The 16,077-nt window shown below is 41.4% G+C and overlaps 1 long non-coding RNA gene across 1 annotated transcript; it reads left to right on the forward strand.

Annotated features, from left to right (window-relative positions):
* The first annotated feature begins 658 nt into the window (after window positions 1–658).
* LOC122677326 lies at window positions 659–10,276 on the forward strand. The gene is made up of 4 exons (XR_006335751.1): window positions 659–766; window positions 7,871–7,933; window positions 9,186–9,307; window positions 9,466–10,276. It is a non-coding gene; the product is annotated as an uncharacterized LOC122677326 (long non-coding RNA).
* Window positions 10,277–16,077: the final 5,801 nt, after the last annotated feature.

A 16,077-nucleotide genomic window follows, 5' to 3' on the forward strand; every position in this document is an offset into this window, starting at 1 on the left:
AGGCTCCTCTGTCCATGGAATTCTCTGGGCAAGAACACTGGGGTAGGTAGCCATTCTCTTCTCCAGGGGATCTTTCTGACCCAGGAATTGAACTTGAGTCTCCTGCATTGTAGGCAGATTCTATACCATCTGAGCCACCAGGGATATCCTGGTGGAAGGGTGGAAAGAAACATCATGTTAAAATTCTCCTTAATTAAACATAACCCAGAAATGACTCCTGTGAATCCACAGATCTTAGAGACTAATGATTATTCTCAAATTCTGGCTAATACTCACTATTTACCTGCTTTTAAAAAAATATTTACTTATTCTTGGTTGCACTAGGTCTCCATTGCTGCGTGCAGGCTTTCTCCAGTTTCTGCAAGTGGGGGCTGCTCTTAATTGCAGTGCGCTGGCTTTTCACTGCAGTGGCTTCTTTAGGTGGAGAACATAGGCTCTAGATGCATGGGCTTCAGTAGTTGTGGTTCTTAAGTTTAGTTGCTCCATGGCATGTGGGATTGAACCTGTGTCCCTGCATTGGCAGACAGATTCTTATCCACTGTGCCACCAGGGAAGTCCTCTTTTTTAACAACAACAACAAAAACATGAAAGTCTTGACAAAACTTTCAACAGCACAACCACAGAAACTTCTCCTTCTTTCCCCACAGAAACCATCAACACATGATTCCAAAATCTCCCTGGGCAACAAGAACTAGTTCTGGCTTGTTCTCTGTCTTCTCTGAGTGTGGATTAAGTGATACTGTTGTCAGGACAGAAGTCATCTCAGGTGAGTCTCTCATTTAGGTCAATGTAGCAAACTTGCCTGCAAGCCATGAATTCCAAGTTGTTACCTTTACTTGAAATCTGTGCATTTTATAGGTGGGCTGAATATTTCTTTTGAAGCAGGTGTACCTGAAAGTAATAAATACAGTCCTTCCTGGAAGCATGGGTTGGGATGAGAGGACATTTTGAAGCATAGCACATTTGCCTAGTTTGGGGTTAAGGAAAAAGAGAGTGGAAGTTCAGCCCTCAGTGTACATGCTTCTGCTGGAGGAGTTAGATAGAGAAGCATCTTCTCAGATTGGCACATTTTACCTTTACTCCACTTGGAATGCCCTTCCTCCATCTCCTCACTTGATGACTTGGAACAACCTCTGAAATGTCAGCCTCCCGTAGGCAGCTTTTCTTGGCTTCCCTTCCCACCCACTCTCATCTGGATCAGGCGCCCTACCTTTGTCTGCCTGTCGCCCCCCTGTGTGTACGTCTGTCATGGCATTCCCCGTGGCATATTTACTTGTCTTTTATTTCTGTCTCCCCGACACAATGGCTGACACATGAGGCGATAAATTCATTTATACTGAAGTCATTTAATTGTGCACTTTTGATGAATTTGTCATTATCTTGCTCCCTTTGCTATGTCTGGCAACTATTTTATATCAATCACTATGCTAGCAACTAGGAGCATACAGATAAAATATAGGAGGTCCTGGCACTCGTGAAGTGTGTATTCAGGTAGGATAGACTGACAAAGAGGAAAGCAGTAGAAGAAAAGTAAATAAGGTGGCCATGATTTGTGATTACTATGTCACGAAGGGAATAAATAAGAGACAGACAGAGGCTGATGGGTGAAGGCACTCTGGGTAAAATGAGTAACAAGCCTCTCCCAGTTGGTGATGCAGGGGAGAAGTAGGGAGGCAAATACTTCAGGCAGAGGAAATGGCAAGAGGAGGAGCTCAGTTAAATGTGGATGGAGTAGAGTGAGCCAGGCATCCTGGAAAGACATAGGAGTGGGATCACTCAGAGATGTTGCCGATAGTTAAGAGTTCGGAAGGGAGGACTCGGGAGACGAGTGAGGAAGTGCTGCAGATCATCATCCGTGAAGGGGATGGTCTTGGAGTCATGCAAGGGCAGTAAAGACAGAAGAATGTAGGCTTGATATTATATGGTCATGTTTTTGATAATTTAGATGAGAATGATGAAGGAAAGAAAGGAATCAAGGATGTCTCTTACTGAAATAATGGATTGCTGTGTACCGATTTGGGAAGATTTGGAAGAAGGAGAAAGAAACAGCCTCAAGATCCTACTGTACAGCATAGGGAACTATATAAATATCCTGTGATAAACCATAATGGAAAGGAATATGAAAAAAAGAGTGTATATGTATGTATAACTGAATCACTTTGCTGTGTAGCAAAAATTAGCCCGACATTGTAAATCAGCCTATGGTCACCTAATCTATGACAAAGGAGGCAAGAATATACAATGTTGAAAAGACAGTCTCTTCAACAAGTGGTGTTGGAAAAACTGGACAGCTACATATAAAAGAATGAAATTAGAACTGTTTCTCATGGCATGAAGCTAATTTCGCCAGTTCTTAAGATAGTCAAGTGCCTTCCTGGTGGTTCAGTGGTAAAAAATCCGCTTACAATGCAGGAGATGCAGAAGACATGGGTTCGATCCCTAGGTTGGGAAGATCCCCAGGAGGAGGATATGGCAACCCACTCCAGTATTCTTGCCAGAAAAATCCCAGGGACAGAGGAGCCTGGTGGGCTACAGTCCATGGGGTCACAAAGAGTCAGACACAACTGAAGCGACTAAGCACACAAGATACTCAACTGGAACTGGCAATATTTGATAGAAACCTGGAAGGTCACTGCTCTTTGGCTTTTTAACTCCTTTTTTGGCAGGGACAGATTCCTCTTCATCTATGCTTTTTCTTTTCTGAAATTAGTTTGTGTGGTAGTTAATAGTTTTTTGATGAGATTCAAAGTTCTGTAAGGGTCATTGCCCCTCAATCATGCTGCAGGGGTGAAGGCTGGCCAGGACACCTGGCTATGTGTGGTGGGAAGAGCTGATTGTCATAGTTTCTAGACGGGGCTTCTTAAAGGCTTGGAAGGAGACGGGTGTATGAGAAAGAGAAAGCATTTGTGCAGGAGAAGAGAAAAATGGAAATGATAAAAAGGAACGATTTCAGTTTTGCCACGTGCTGCACAATCCTTAGCACTCGTATCTGCCTTCCACAGAACATCTAATAAAATTTGTGCCACTTGTCAAAGCTGACACTGCTGCTTCCTGGGCCCAGTGTGAAGTCACCGCAGAGGCTACCCAAGGGGTAGCCCGTGCACATTTGGGTTACATTAATTTTTTATTGTGAGATAAATTATTCATAGCCAAGGATGTATATAGAATATATGAACAGTTTAAAATGTATAATTACAATCATAAAATAAGCACTCAAGTTCCAACCAGCCAACTTAAAAAGAGAACATTGCCAGTTCCTCTGAAGACACTTGGGTGAACCTCCTCAACCATGAGAGATGAGTCGCTCAGTCATTTTCGACTTTTGCGGCCCCGTAGACTAGCCTGCCAAGCTCCTCTGTCCGTGGGATCCTCCAGGCAAGAATATTGAAGTGGGTCACCACTCCTTCTCCAGGTGATCTTCCTGACCCAAGAATCGATCTTGGGTCCCCTGCACTGCATACAGATACTTTACTGACTGAGCTGTGAGGGAAGCCTCAATGGTATCCCTCCTACTTCCAGAGGTAACAAATCACCCCCTTAGTTTTCTTTATTGCTAAATAATAGTATGTTGTTGTTGTTCAGTCGCTAAGTTGTGTCCAACTCTTTGTGACCTTTTAGACTGCACACACCAGGCTCCCCTGTCTCACTGTTACTCAAAGTTTGCTCAAATTCATATCCCTTGAGCCAGTGACGCCATCCAACCATCTTATCCTCTGTCGTCCCCCAGCTTCATTTATTTTTAAACTATGTGGAAACATATTTTTAAACTGTATGCTTTGGTTCTGTCATCATTGTACTTTTTGAGATTCATCCATGTCCTTAGAGGTACAACAGTTTATGTCCATAGATGGGTTGTGCTCCACGATATGGAAATACCACGATTTATTAATATACCCTGCCTTTGACAACATGTGATTTGTTTCCAGGTTTTTCTGTTATAACCAGTGCTGCTAGAATATTCTTGTATCTCATGGTGCAAGAGTTTTCAGATCATATACTTAGGAATAAGATTGCAGAGTCATAGGCTATATCCCTAGTCAATCTCATCAGGGTATACTTTTTTGCTTTCCAAAGTGATTCTTATCAATTTTATGTTGTCTTTTCAACAAAAACAATAAGGATTATATCCAATATGAATAATAACAGAGATTTTGCAAACCTGGAGGCAATGTTATTAGTTGGTCCTCCCTGTAGAGATAGCCACGGTGCAGGAAATGGGTAGACACTCAGGCCGGTGAAATGTTGGTGGTACATGTTCCTTTGTTTCATTTCGTTCTTCCCTAACCTTCATTCTCAGACAGGAATATCTTTTAACATGTGGATGTAGTTAGGGGTCTCCTAGGAGGCTGAGAATGTCAGAAAACAGGAGATTCAAAGTTTGAGGCAGAAAAAGAAGGGGACATTGCCCTGCACACATATTTGAGGATCTGGAATGTCCAACAAACAGTGAAGGGGTAGAGGTTGCTGTGCAAACATTTTTGTCAGAAATTTTGGCCCCAGAGTTGAAATGCTTTTTGCAGCTAGGAATTCCCATGGTCACTGTTGGATGCATTAGTGAGAACTGCAAGTTTTTCTAACCTTTCATCCCCAAAGGATATGGAAATGCGAGTATCATCCTGCCTGAAATTCTGGTACCCTGACGCTAAGGCCACTTTGTCCTGTGTTTCCTGAAGTAAGAGTACCTGGTACCCACACACCTTCCTCTCTGCATCCTCTTCCCTTCTAGGGGATTAGCCATTAGCCAATCACATTAGAAAAACAACCTTGAATCCTCTCAAGATCCCTGAAAATTAGATATTATCCCAACTTTAGAGATGAGAAAACTGAGGCTCAGAGAGGTGAGTAACTCACCCAAAATTAGGTCACTCCTAAGTGGTAGACTAGAAAGCTGAAGCCACACCTGTTTAACTGCATCTGTGTTTTTCCTCCCTGTTTTTTCCTGTTCTTCTGTTCTCTGTCTTGTCCTTTATAACCACATGGTCCTGAACAAGTGTCTTCTGCTGTCCGAGCTTTAGATTGAAAATTAGCAATTCACATAGGTTTAATGAACATTTATTAAAAAATGAAAATCACCCTATGGACATCTCACATTCTAGTGAGAGCAATGTTCTGAGCTGGCAAAAGATCTTTCTCCCTCTATCTTACTAGTGGTCTTGTTGCTACTATTTTTACAAAGTGAAAGTGAAAGTGAAGTCACTCAGTCGTGTCCGACTCTTCGGGACCCCATGGACTGTAGCCTACCACGCTCCTCCGTCTATGGGATTTTCTGGGCAAGAGTACTGGAGTGGGTTGCCATTACCTTCTCCGGGGGATCTTCCCGACCCAGGGATTGAACCTGGGTCTCCTGCGCTGTAGGCAGGCGCTTTACCGTCTGAGCCACAAGTGTCTTCTAAATCTACGCTTACAGCCTGTGGCTAAACATGTGAGTGTAGCCTGTTCCTCAGCTGGTGTGTGCCTACAGTTGGGTAGGTCTTGACTATAAAACTTGCTCCAGTGTGTTCTTGGTTGTCTGTTATTTTGATTTCATCCTATTTTGCTAACCAAGAGCATGTTTCCTCTCATAAAAGTGAGTTTTTTGTGGGGGCCTTTTTCAGATCTGCTGTTACAAACTCACACACACACCTTAGCGCTGGTATCTGTCTCAGGAAAGCAGTCAGGCTTGGCAGCACAACGGGTATGCCCATCAGTACCCACGGGAAACTGCTATTGCAGCCTCCCAGGTTCATTACTTCTCCATTGACACCTCACCCTGCTAACAGGGGGTCAGAAGCAGAGACAGGAGGTGTAATTCAAATGTGGGAAAGATTCAAATCAGCCTCTATCGTGGTGTGGCTCGGGGAAACCCAGTCCCTACCACCTAGGAGGCTAACTGATTCAGAACTTTCTCCTCTGGGACAGCCACCTTGCTGCCTTGCGTGCTGGTCCACCTCACCTGTTTCTCTCTTACTCCCCTGGTTGGAGAGAAAGATGCTGGTTCTCCAGGGTAGCCCTCATCTCCTAGGAATGTGAAGACCATGATCTGAGGAGCTGTTCTCTATGACCCCAGCCTGTGTGCATATGTGTATGTGTGCGCTTAGCTGTGTTCACCTCTTTGCAGCCCCATGGACTATAGCCTGCTAGGCTCCTCTGTCCATGAAATTTTCCAGGCAGGAATACTGGAATGGGTTTCCACTTCCTACTCCAGGGGATCTTCCTGACCCAGGGATCGAACCTGCATCTCTTGGGTCCCCTGCATTGGCAGGTAGATTCTTTACCACTGCATCATCTGGGAAGCCCCCTTTATGACCCTAAATACTCCCCAAAACAATTAATTGAGATTAAAAGAAGTTCTAAACTCTTCTAATAATGATCATGCACGTGAAGAACAATATTAGGGATCTCAGGTTCTGATTCCTTTTTGCAGTTGGTTGCCCTGTAATCCTGTGTCCTCTACTTGAAAACTGGGTAGAGAATCTCAAAAAATCATCAAGATTACTGAGAATAGCAATGGATGAGAGACTAGAAGTTTTTCATAGTCTAGAACAGTAGCTGGCAAACTTTTTCTGTAAGTCAGATAATAACTATTTCAAGTTTTATGGTCCCTTCTGTCTCTGTGGAATATGAAACTCTGTGGATTTACAATCTTTAAATGTATAAACACCATTCTTGGCTCGGTAGCCTTACAAAAATGGACCACAGGCTGGATTTGGCCTGTAGTTTGCTAACTGCAGTCCTATAAGCTCATCTGCAATTTTAGAGCAGCTGGATATTAGAGAAAAACCCTCTAGAGACTTAATATGGTATATTTTGAAAGTAAGCAATGAGCAGAAATATCAGGCTCAAGCATGAGTAATTAGAAAATAATCTGGAGAACAAAATGGACAAAGGAGAGTAAAGGTAAGGAAGAACAGAGATTGTGAGGCAATTATTTAAAGGAATTAGGGATGTGGAAAAGAGGCAAGGACAGGGGATGAGGATTGAATGGAGTATCTTGAACAAAGTAGAGAGTCTGGGAAAATGGTGTAAATGAGGCAGATTTTCTCCTAAGCATGTATGTATGCCTGCATGTTCAGTCACTTCAGTCGTGTCTGACTCTTTGTGACCCTACAGACTGAGGCCTCCCAGGCTCCTCTGTTCATGGGGTTCTCCAGGCAAGAATATCGGTGTCGGTTGCCATGTCCTTCTCCAGGGCATCTTCTCAACCCAGGGATCAAACCTGCGTCTCCTGCATCTCCTACGTTGTGGGTGGATTCTTTACTGCTGGGCCCCCGGGGAAGCCCCTCCTAGACATAGTTACTGGCAAATACACACAAGTCCTGCTGTGTGGCAGACTGGATTTTCATAGGGATAAGACGAAGAATTTACTCCCGTCTGTGGCTTATCACTACATGCAGGCGTGCTCAGTCACTTCAGCCATGTCTGACTATTTGTGACCCTGTGGTCTGTAGCTCACCAGACTCCTCTGTCCTTGGGATTCTCCAGGCAAGGATATTGGGTGGGTTGCCATTTCCTCCTCCAAGGGATCTTCTCGAGCCAGGGATTGAACCTGCATCCCCTGCATCTCCTGCATTTCAGGCAGATTCTTTCCAGTGAGCCACCAGGGAAGCCTGGCTTATCACTTCGGTCCTCTTTTAACCGTATGTGTCAGGTCACAGGTCTTCACTTGCTTTCCTGCCACCATCCAACACTGTTAGTTTAGTGCTTGTTCAATCAGCTTTCATGATTGAAAAATAAAAAGGAGGGAAAGAGTGCATTACTTCCCTAAGCTGTAGGTTGGCAAGGGTGACTGGGAAGAATGCAATATTGTGGAACATTTTCTGTGGATTGAGAAGTAAGTGAAATAACATCAATCATGGCACTTTAACCAAAATACAAACATGTTTTCTCACAGATAATTGACCACAAGAGGAAACTCAAGATGGACAAAGAGGACAATCGGAATATTAATGAAGAGGTAATACATGTCAAAGAGAAAATAAGAAAATGGATTTCAACTGTATGACTAGGTTGAAAAGCAGGTAAACAGGCCAGTTTCTGCTGGGAGATAATTTGAAAGGCTGAGACCTTTTAATACCCAAGAAATATTGAACATCACAATATTTGCACAATATATTGAACATCTCAAACAGGCCCATTTTCTCAGAATGATGGAAGAGCCCTGAACTAGGAATCAGAACGTCGTGGGTTTAGCTTTTAGTCTGCTCAGTAATTTGAAATCCGTGTAATCTGTGTGATTGAGATTTTCCAAGTCTCATTTCCTCATCAATAAAATGGAGATGGTATGTTTTTCTTTTTCCATACTGTTATTTTGATTTATACATGCATATTAAATGGCTTTGTAAAGCATTTGGAACTATGATAATGATGGAGATTTTATTACTTTTAGTATTCTATTATTATTTATTACTATTTTATTAATGAGTTGGCTTCACTAATAGAGCAGGCTGGGTATTATGATTAGGGGCTTCCAAAAGACTAGCCACCTGTCAAATTTTGCATAAATTGAACTGTAATAGTATGATTAAATCATTTCACGAGGTCCAAAGTTTCTATAGTCCTTAGGTTATGAAAATAAGAAATATTAAAAAATACAATTACATTAAAGATGAAATTTAATTCAATTGTGTCCCTCTCAGCACTTGATTAGCCGGCCATCCTAGCAATATCTTGAGAGAATGGAGCCGAAGAGAGAATTGCTGAAGAGCTTTAGGTCATCACAAAAGTACTGAATGAATGCCTGTCTGAACATTAGAGGTGGGCAAGGCATTAAGGAAGAGAGGGGTGGTCTTTTGCAATTGTCTTCACAATTTTGACTCAGGATAGTTTGTTCTGCCCATATCTAGGGGTCTTGAGAGAGGGCAGCCTGTGATCTTTTTTCCTTTGAATTCCTTCCCAGTGCCCTCTCTTCCCCTAAGCAAGTATTCTCAATACAGGATCCTGGCTAACCCTCCTAGAGTTCTCACGGCATAGATAGCTAATGTCCCACAGAGAATGCATACTTCCCTTCCAGGAGCCTTGTATCTTATGACCTGTATTCTAGGAGTCTTCCAGGAGACTTGCCAAGCTGCCTGTGTCTAGGCGGGGCTGGGTGCCAACGGCAGGTTGTATGGATGTGATGTATGTCACGTACAGGCTGAGCTAGTTAAGAAGTAAGTGCTTTCTCCACTCTCTTGTTTTCTTGTCTGCTTACTGAAAATTGATACCAGTGGTAATACTGGAAATCAAGTCTTGAGGAGGGAACTGCCACTAACATGGAAGGAAACTGGGCATCTGAGTCACTGCTTGAAGGAGAGCTGCCCTATCAGGAGCACCTACATCATACTGGAATGTGAGCAAATAATCCACTGGGACTTTTGGGTTTTCTGGTATCACCTGGATTAATACAGCTGTTGATATAGTAAACCTTCCCAGACTATTCCTTTCTCTACAAATTGCGAACGGCTAGCCTTTTCTCTTGATATTTAGCCCTTTCCCTTTCTTCCCTAGGTCCTTTCTACCCTTCCTGCTGAAAGTTTGTTGCTGAGCCGTGAAAGACACTGGGATTCTTGGCCTCCAGAGGAGAGGAATTCAATCCGGAGCCAGTGGCAAGGCTTGATCACTCAGAGCTTTTGTGTGATAAAGTTTTGTTAAAGTATGGAAGAGATAGACAAAGCTTCTGACATAGACACCAGAAGCGGGCAGGAAGAGTGCCCGCCTGCTAGCCTTTAGCAGTATGTCATATACCTATCAGCAAGCTGCTAATTAGAGAAAGGAGCTGTCTCAAAACTCAGAGTGGCAGCAGGCCCCTCACCCACAACATGCATTTTGAGATAACATTGGCCCAAGGTGAGTCATCCCCGGCCATAAAACGATTGACATGAATCTTGAAGAAAGGCAGGTTTTCAAGTAAGTATATAGTTTCATTAAGAAGCAGAGTAGGAGAACAGTGTATGAGTAACACATACTGGTTTGTTGAGCCCTTATCAGTCCTGAGTCTTAAGTGGAACCGACTTGAAGAAAGACGGAGTTTAGGGTAACTACATAGTTTATTAACATAGCTTAAGAAAATATTTTCATAAGAGAAACGTATTGGTTAGCTCAAGGTTTGAGAAAAGTCAAGTTCAGGTGGAACCAGGTGTCATCATGGCAACCCAGAATTTTAAAAGAAACCTTTTAATTTTGTATAGAGAAGGAAAAAAATCTGACACTTGTAGTTTGTTTTCTCCTGCCACTTAAGGGAGAGATAAACAGTGTCTGATGCTTGCAGCCTATTTCCTTCATTTGGAGACCCCAGGCCTTCTTGCCTGATACCCTCTCACTGCCATCATCTTCAGATGAATAATGACATTAGCAAAGGCCAAGAACAGAACAGTGGTTATTTCATTCATGCGTACATTCATTGATTCATTTGTTTGTTTTTTCTCTGCCTGACTCAAATGCATGGTAGTAGCCCAGATGTTGGATGGGAGCCAAGAACAGATGTTTGCCGGCTATTACCCTAAACTCTTGTATTGGATATAAAAAAGGCATAAACAGTAAAGACCATAAGTTTCGATGGCATGACTTTAAATTGGGAGTCTAGAGGAAGTGTGCTTTCTCGCCAGTTTATATCCATGGGATTTGTTTCATTTTTATTTCTTACTTCTCATGTGGCAGAGTGCACTTGAGATGTAAGATTCACCACTGGTGCACCCTGTGGTCACTATTGGGTTTATAAAGCCAGCATAGGGAGATCAGAGAGTTGTTTAAAACCTGAAGCCATGTTGTGAGCCTGGAACCAAGTTTAAATACTTGGATATAAGAGAAACTGAGAGCCCATGTGTTGAAGGAGGATAAAGTTACACATGCAGAGCAAGTAAACAAAAACCTAGAAAACAGACACAAAAAAGGAAGTTACAAAATCACACTGAACTCGTGTCTGAGAGCTCATAATTTTCCCACTTATACAGATTGTGCTCACAGGTACACTTGCAATTTGATCAAGTACAATCTATACTTCAAACAGTTGTCCTAACCTGTTATTTTAGTAATGATGTTGGGTATAACTGTGGTTTCTAAACAAGAAAATTATTCCACAGTCACTTAGGGATTAAGTGGCTTAACTGGAATGAAACCATGATTGCAGGGCTCACTTTATAGTTTCTATCACCAGTTTATACGGCCAGTATAGAATCTCACTGGCCTTGAATAATCCTTTAACTTTCCAAGAGCCAAATACCTGGCTTTGGAGGAAGAGATTCTTCTTATGTGCTGGAGTTTGGACCAGGCTCTGTTGTTTGAATCCAGACTCTGCCACTCACTATCTCTATGACTGTAAGTGAGTTACAGAAACCTCTCTTTGCCTCATTTCACTCATTAGTAAAATGAGGATAATCATATGACCTACCACTGGTTGTCAGAGGGATTAAATGGACCAAGAGGAGTAAATCATTAGAACAGTGTCTGCTAAATAAGCATCAGTTTTTGCTATTGTTTTGCTGTTGTGGGTTAAGTGCATTTCCTCCTGTTTGAGCTTTTATTGGACTGGAATGCAGCTAATTCTGCCTGCAGATGTGAAGGTCCTGACTCAGGTTCTTTCAACCTTATTTGGAGGATCCTTACAACACTAGTGTCCTTTCCCTTCCAAGTCAGAGCTCATTCCAATCTTCTCTTTTCCTTTTTCTGATTGTGCTGGGTCTTTGTTGTGTGCATGCCTTCCCTAGTTGTGGTGTGCAGGCTTTTCATCGTGGTGGCTTCTCTTGCTGCGAAGCACAGGTTCTAGGCACACGTGCTTCAGGAGTTGCAGCATGCGGGCTCAGTAATTGGGGCTCTCTGGCTCCAGGGTGCACCTTCTCTCTAGAGCTGTCGCTTTCTCCCTTCATCTTTTCCCCACTGATTCTCTCTGTCGTCCTTGTGGTCGTGTCCTCTTCCCTGGCAATTCTACCCATGGCAGCCCTGTCTTTCAGATCTGGCTCAAGAGTTCTAATGATGAAGGGTCTTCTTTTATATTGGTATATGGGTACTAAATTTGGAGGAGGACTTGGCAACCCACTCCAGTATTCTTGCCTGGAGAATCCCAATGGACAGAGGAGCCTGGTGGGCTACAGTCCATGGGGTCACAAACAGTTGGACATGACTAAGCAACTAAGCACAGGATATGGGTACTAACTACCTAACGTTTTACAATGCTAGCTTCATGGCAGGAGAGGACACTTTAGTTCAGGATTAAAAGATTGGCCAATAGCTGTGATAATGACGCAGGTGATCAGAAAGACAGACAGAGATGGCAGATCAAGATGCTCCAGAATCCTTGTGCAAGACAAATCATGTGTATCCTGTCTGCTCAACTAAAACCTGTAACCAGTTAACCAAATTGCATGTCTAATAGATCACATATAACTAGACACCAAAAGGAAATATTTCAAATGTCTTTTGCACACAGGACTCTGGCTCACGTCTTTTGGTGACAGGTTGTCTAAGGACAAAAATAACTCAAATGAATCCTAAATTTCACTCAGAGTTTTTATTGTTGATGTTGTAATTCTGAAATTATCGTATGTGTGTCGTAGAATAAAGGGAATAAGCAGGGAATTCCCTGGCAGTCCAGTAGTTAGGACTGTGTACTTTCACTGACGAGAGCCTGGTTTGATCCCATCCCTGGTTGGAGAACTAAAATCCTGCAAGCTGTGTGGTATGGCCAAAAAAAAAGCAAATAAACAAAGCTGTTGATGATAGGATCCAAGTTTTTCAGTGTCTGAGAAAAGACAAAATATAGAAACAAAGAAGGTAATGGAGAAAACCCTATAATATCTAACCTAAGTTGGAAATATCAATAAGAGCACAAGGTTATATATGATTTATACATAGTCTATATAAAATATAGCATGTGTTATATACAATATAATCTGTGTGAAATTAAAAGATGCTTGCTCCTTGGAAGAAAAGCTATGACAAACCTAGACAGCGTATGAAAAAGCAAAGACATCACTTTGATGCTTTTGAAATGTGGTGCTGAATAAGACTCTTGAGAGTCCCTTGGACATCAAGGTGAGCAAACCAGTCCATACTAAAGGAAATCAAACCTGAATGTTCACTGGAAGGGCTGATGCTAAAGCTCCAATACTTTGGCCACCTTATACGAAGAGCCAACTCATTGGAAAAGACCCTGATGCTGAGAAAAATTGAGGGCATGAGGAGAAGGGAATGACAGAGAATGAGATGGTTGGATGGCATCTCAGTGGACATGAGTTTGAGAAAACTCCAGGAGATACTGAAGGACAGGGGAGCCTGGCATGCCACAGTCCTTGGGTTGCAAAGAATTGGACTCGACTGAGGGACTGAACAATAACAACAGCAATTTATATTTACCTGTGTATAATCTATAAGTCTATTATATATCTATGTCTATATACATATATATGTGTGTGTGGAGAGAGAGACAGGGAGAGAACAAAAATTTGAGAATATGCTCTATTCAACAAAAGAGTTTAGAAACCAACATACGCCAGTAGCAATGAGCACACCTGATATTCAAGTACTGTTTTCTAAGATGCAATTTTCACTAAAAAGAACCAAGGCTCCTTAGAGAAATGATAAGTTCTAGCTTTGAAGCAGGAGAAATTTAAAGTGAGGTTAAGATTTCTTATGCCATCATAATGGAAAGAAGTTCCAAAGAGTAATAGGGGTCTTGCTAAAAGGAAACAGCTCTCACTGGACAAGTTTAGGACAATATTAACCTCAAAAGAATAATGCCTGTGATTGATTATATCAATCAAAATGTCTGACTTTATAATGATACTCAAGAAAAGATGAAAAAGGGGAAATAAAACCCTATTTACTACAGTGGAGATTCTTAGGACACCAACTTCTTATTATGAAAATTAGTAATTAAAAGGAAATAATTAAGCTTTACTCTGTGTTGGTCTGGGTAGATGGATTATGCCACAACCTCAAAATCTTAGTGGCTTGAAACAAGAGAGTTTATTTTTCATTTTCCCTCCTCGTCTATCTTGGGTTAGCAGGTGTTCTGATCCACATCTTCCTCACTTAGGGATACAAAATGACAGAGACTCAATGATTTAGAATGCTATTGTGGCAGTAGAAAGGAATGTGCTAGAAAATACACCATATGTCTACTCGTATTTTCATGACCCAAGCTTGTTATATGGTCACGTCCAAATTTAGGAGGGTAGACAAGTTCAATCCCACAATGGCAGATTGCGTAAACTTTTTAGGAAATAGCTTTCTTCTTCCCTTTTCCCAGGAACACAGTAAGCGTCCTCCTTCTACTGACTTTGTGACTTGCTCCAATTGAGGCCGTGTGGGCAGAAGAGACAGCACACTGGCCCGGAACAGTGGCTTTCCAAGGCATCTCACCCTTTGTCTCTTTAGCACTCGGGTCACCCAAGAAGAGAAGAGCAGGCCCCAGGAGCCATTGCTTCTTTTTCAGACTCCTGAAAAAGAGACACACTGCACCGATCTGGAGCCTGGAGCAAAGCCCAGAAGAGCTACAGCTGAGCCACAGGCAAATCACAGACTCCTGAGTAAGAGATATTCGTTGTTGTAAGTCAGTAAGATTTGGGCTTGTTTGTTGCTGAAGCAAAAGCTGACTAATCCACCCATCATATACTCAGAAGGAAGATTAAAAGTGGAATATTGGTGGCTAGCCACATTGCCTTTTAAAGTGAAGTGAGTACTCCAGATTGCCAACTAATAAATGTTGAAGGAATGATACCACTAGACATCACTATTTTGCCATCCTGAAGTAATTAATTCCAGCAGTTATTATCAATGAATTTGGAACCATTAGGTGAAAGTTTATTTGGAAATAGAATATTTGGATGAGGCTAAGTAGCATCTTGTGGGTTACTTCCTGCTTGCAGGGGGTTCGTTGTCGCTTTGGAGAGAGCTGGTGAAATCAAATTGTATGTCACTGATAGAGGACAGCTTGACATTGTGTGCTCCTGGCATGATACGGTTTGAAGCAACAGCGCTGCCTTTGAAATATCCCTGCCTGAAATATCTTTCATCTGTATTTAATCAAGACTTTAGAGTTTCAATATACAGGGAGTACAGGAGATATAGGAGCATGTTAAATGATGTTGCAGGAGACAATGCATCAGGAATGTGGTAATTTTATAAGGTGATTGTTCTAATTTCTTCAAAATCCCCATGTCACAGGGATTAAAAAAAAACAGTATGTGTGGCTGTTCTGATTTAAAAATGACAAAAGATATAAGACAAATGTAGTGCATAAACCTTGATTGGATTCTAGTTTCAAAAAAACTCACTAGTTTCAAAAAAAAACTATAAAAGTTTCAAAAGTTTTTCTAGTTTCAAAAAAAACTATAAAAACATCTGTTGGTCAGTTTGGGAAATTTGACCATATGGCCTGATAGTTGGATGATAACAGGGTATTTTTTTTTTATAATATTCCTAGGTGATGATAAAAGTATTGAAGCTCTGTAGAAGACATTTTTCTTATAGGAAATGTATGCTGAAGTATTTAATGGCTAAATATCAAACCCAGTTTCAAATAGCTTGACAATAAATTTATACAGATAAACAAACACCAACATAATACTTATAATTCAAACAAATTGTTAACATTTCTTGAATCTGAGTGGTGTATACAAGTGTTCATGATATTAATCTTTCAAATTTATATTGGAAACATTCTATATAAAATGTTTCACATAAAAAACCTGAGTGGTGGAATTTGAATCTGTGCTCAAAATGTCATTCCAATCCAGAAGTCTAGCAGGATAAATGTGACATCAGTTTTTCTTTTTTTTTTAATTAATTTTTATTGGTGTATAGTTGATTTATAATGTATAGGTTTCGGGTATACAGAAAAGTGAATCCAGTCTGTTTTAGATTCTGATATAAGTCATTACAGAGTATTGAGTAGAGTTCCCTGTGCTATATAGTAGGTTCTTATTAATTATCTATTGTATATATAGTAGTGTGTATATGTCAATCAATTTGTTTTCTTTTACTTGCTTTTGAGCCATTTTATTTCAGGCATCCTTATCCTGAATGGTTGCTCCTGACCTTCTGCATCCTCCATTTTTTTTTTTTTTTCCACCATGCAAAGAGCGAGCTATCAATTGATTTAGGGAAGGAGATCAATAATTACAC

Source organism: Cervus elaphus, chromosome 20 (assembly GCF_910594005.1).
Source record: "Cervus elaphus chromosome 20, mCerEla1.1, whole genome shotgun sequence".
Taxonomy (NCBI): Eukaryota; Metazoa; Chordata; class Mammalia; order Artiodactyla; family Cervidae; genus Cervus; species Cervus elaphus.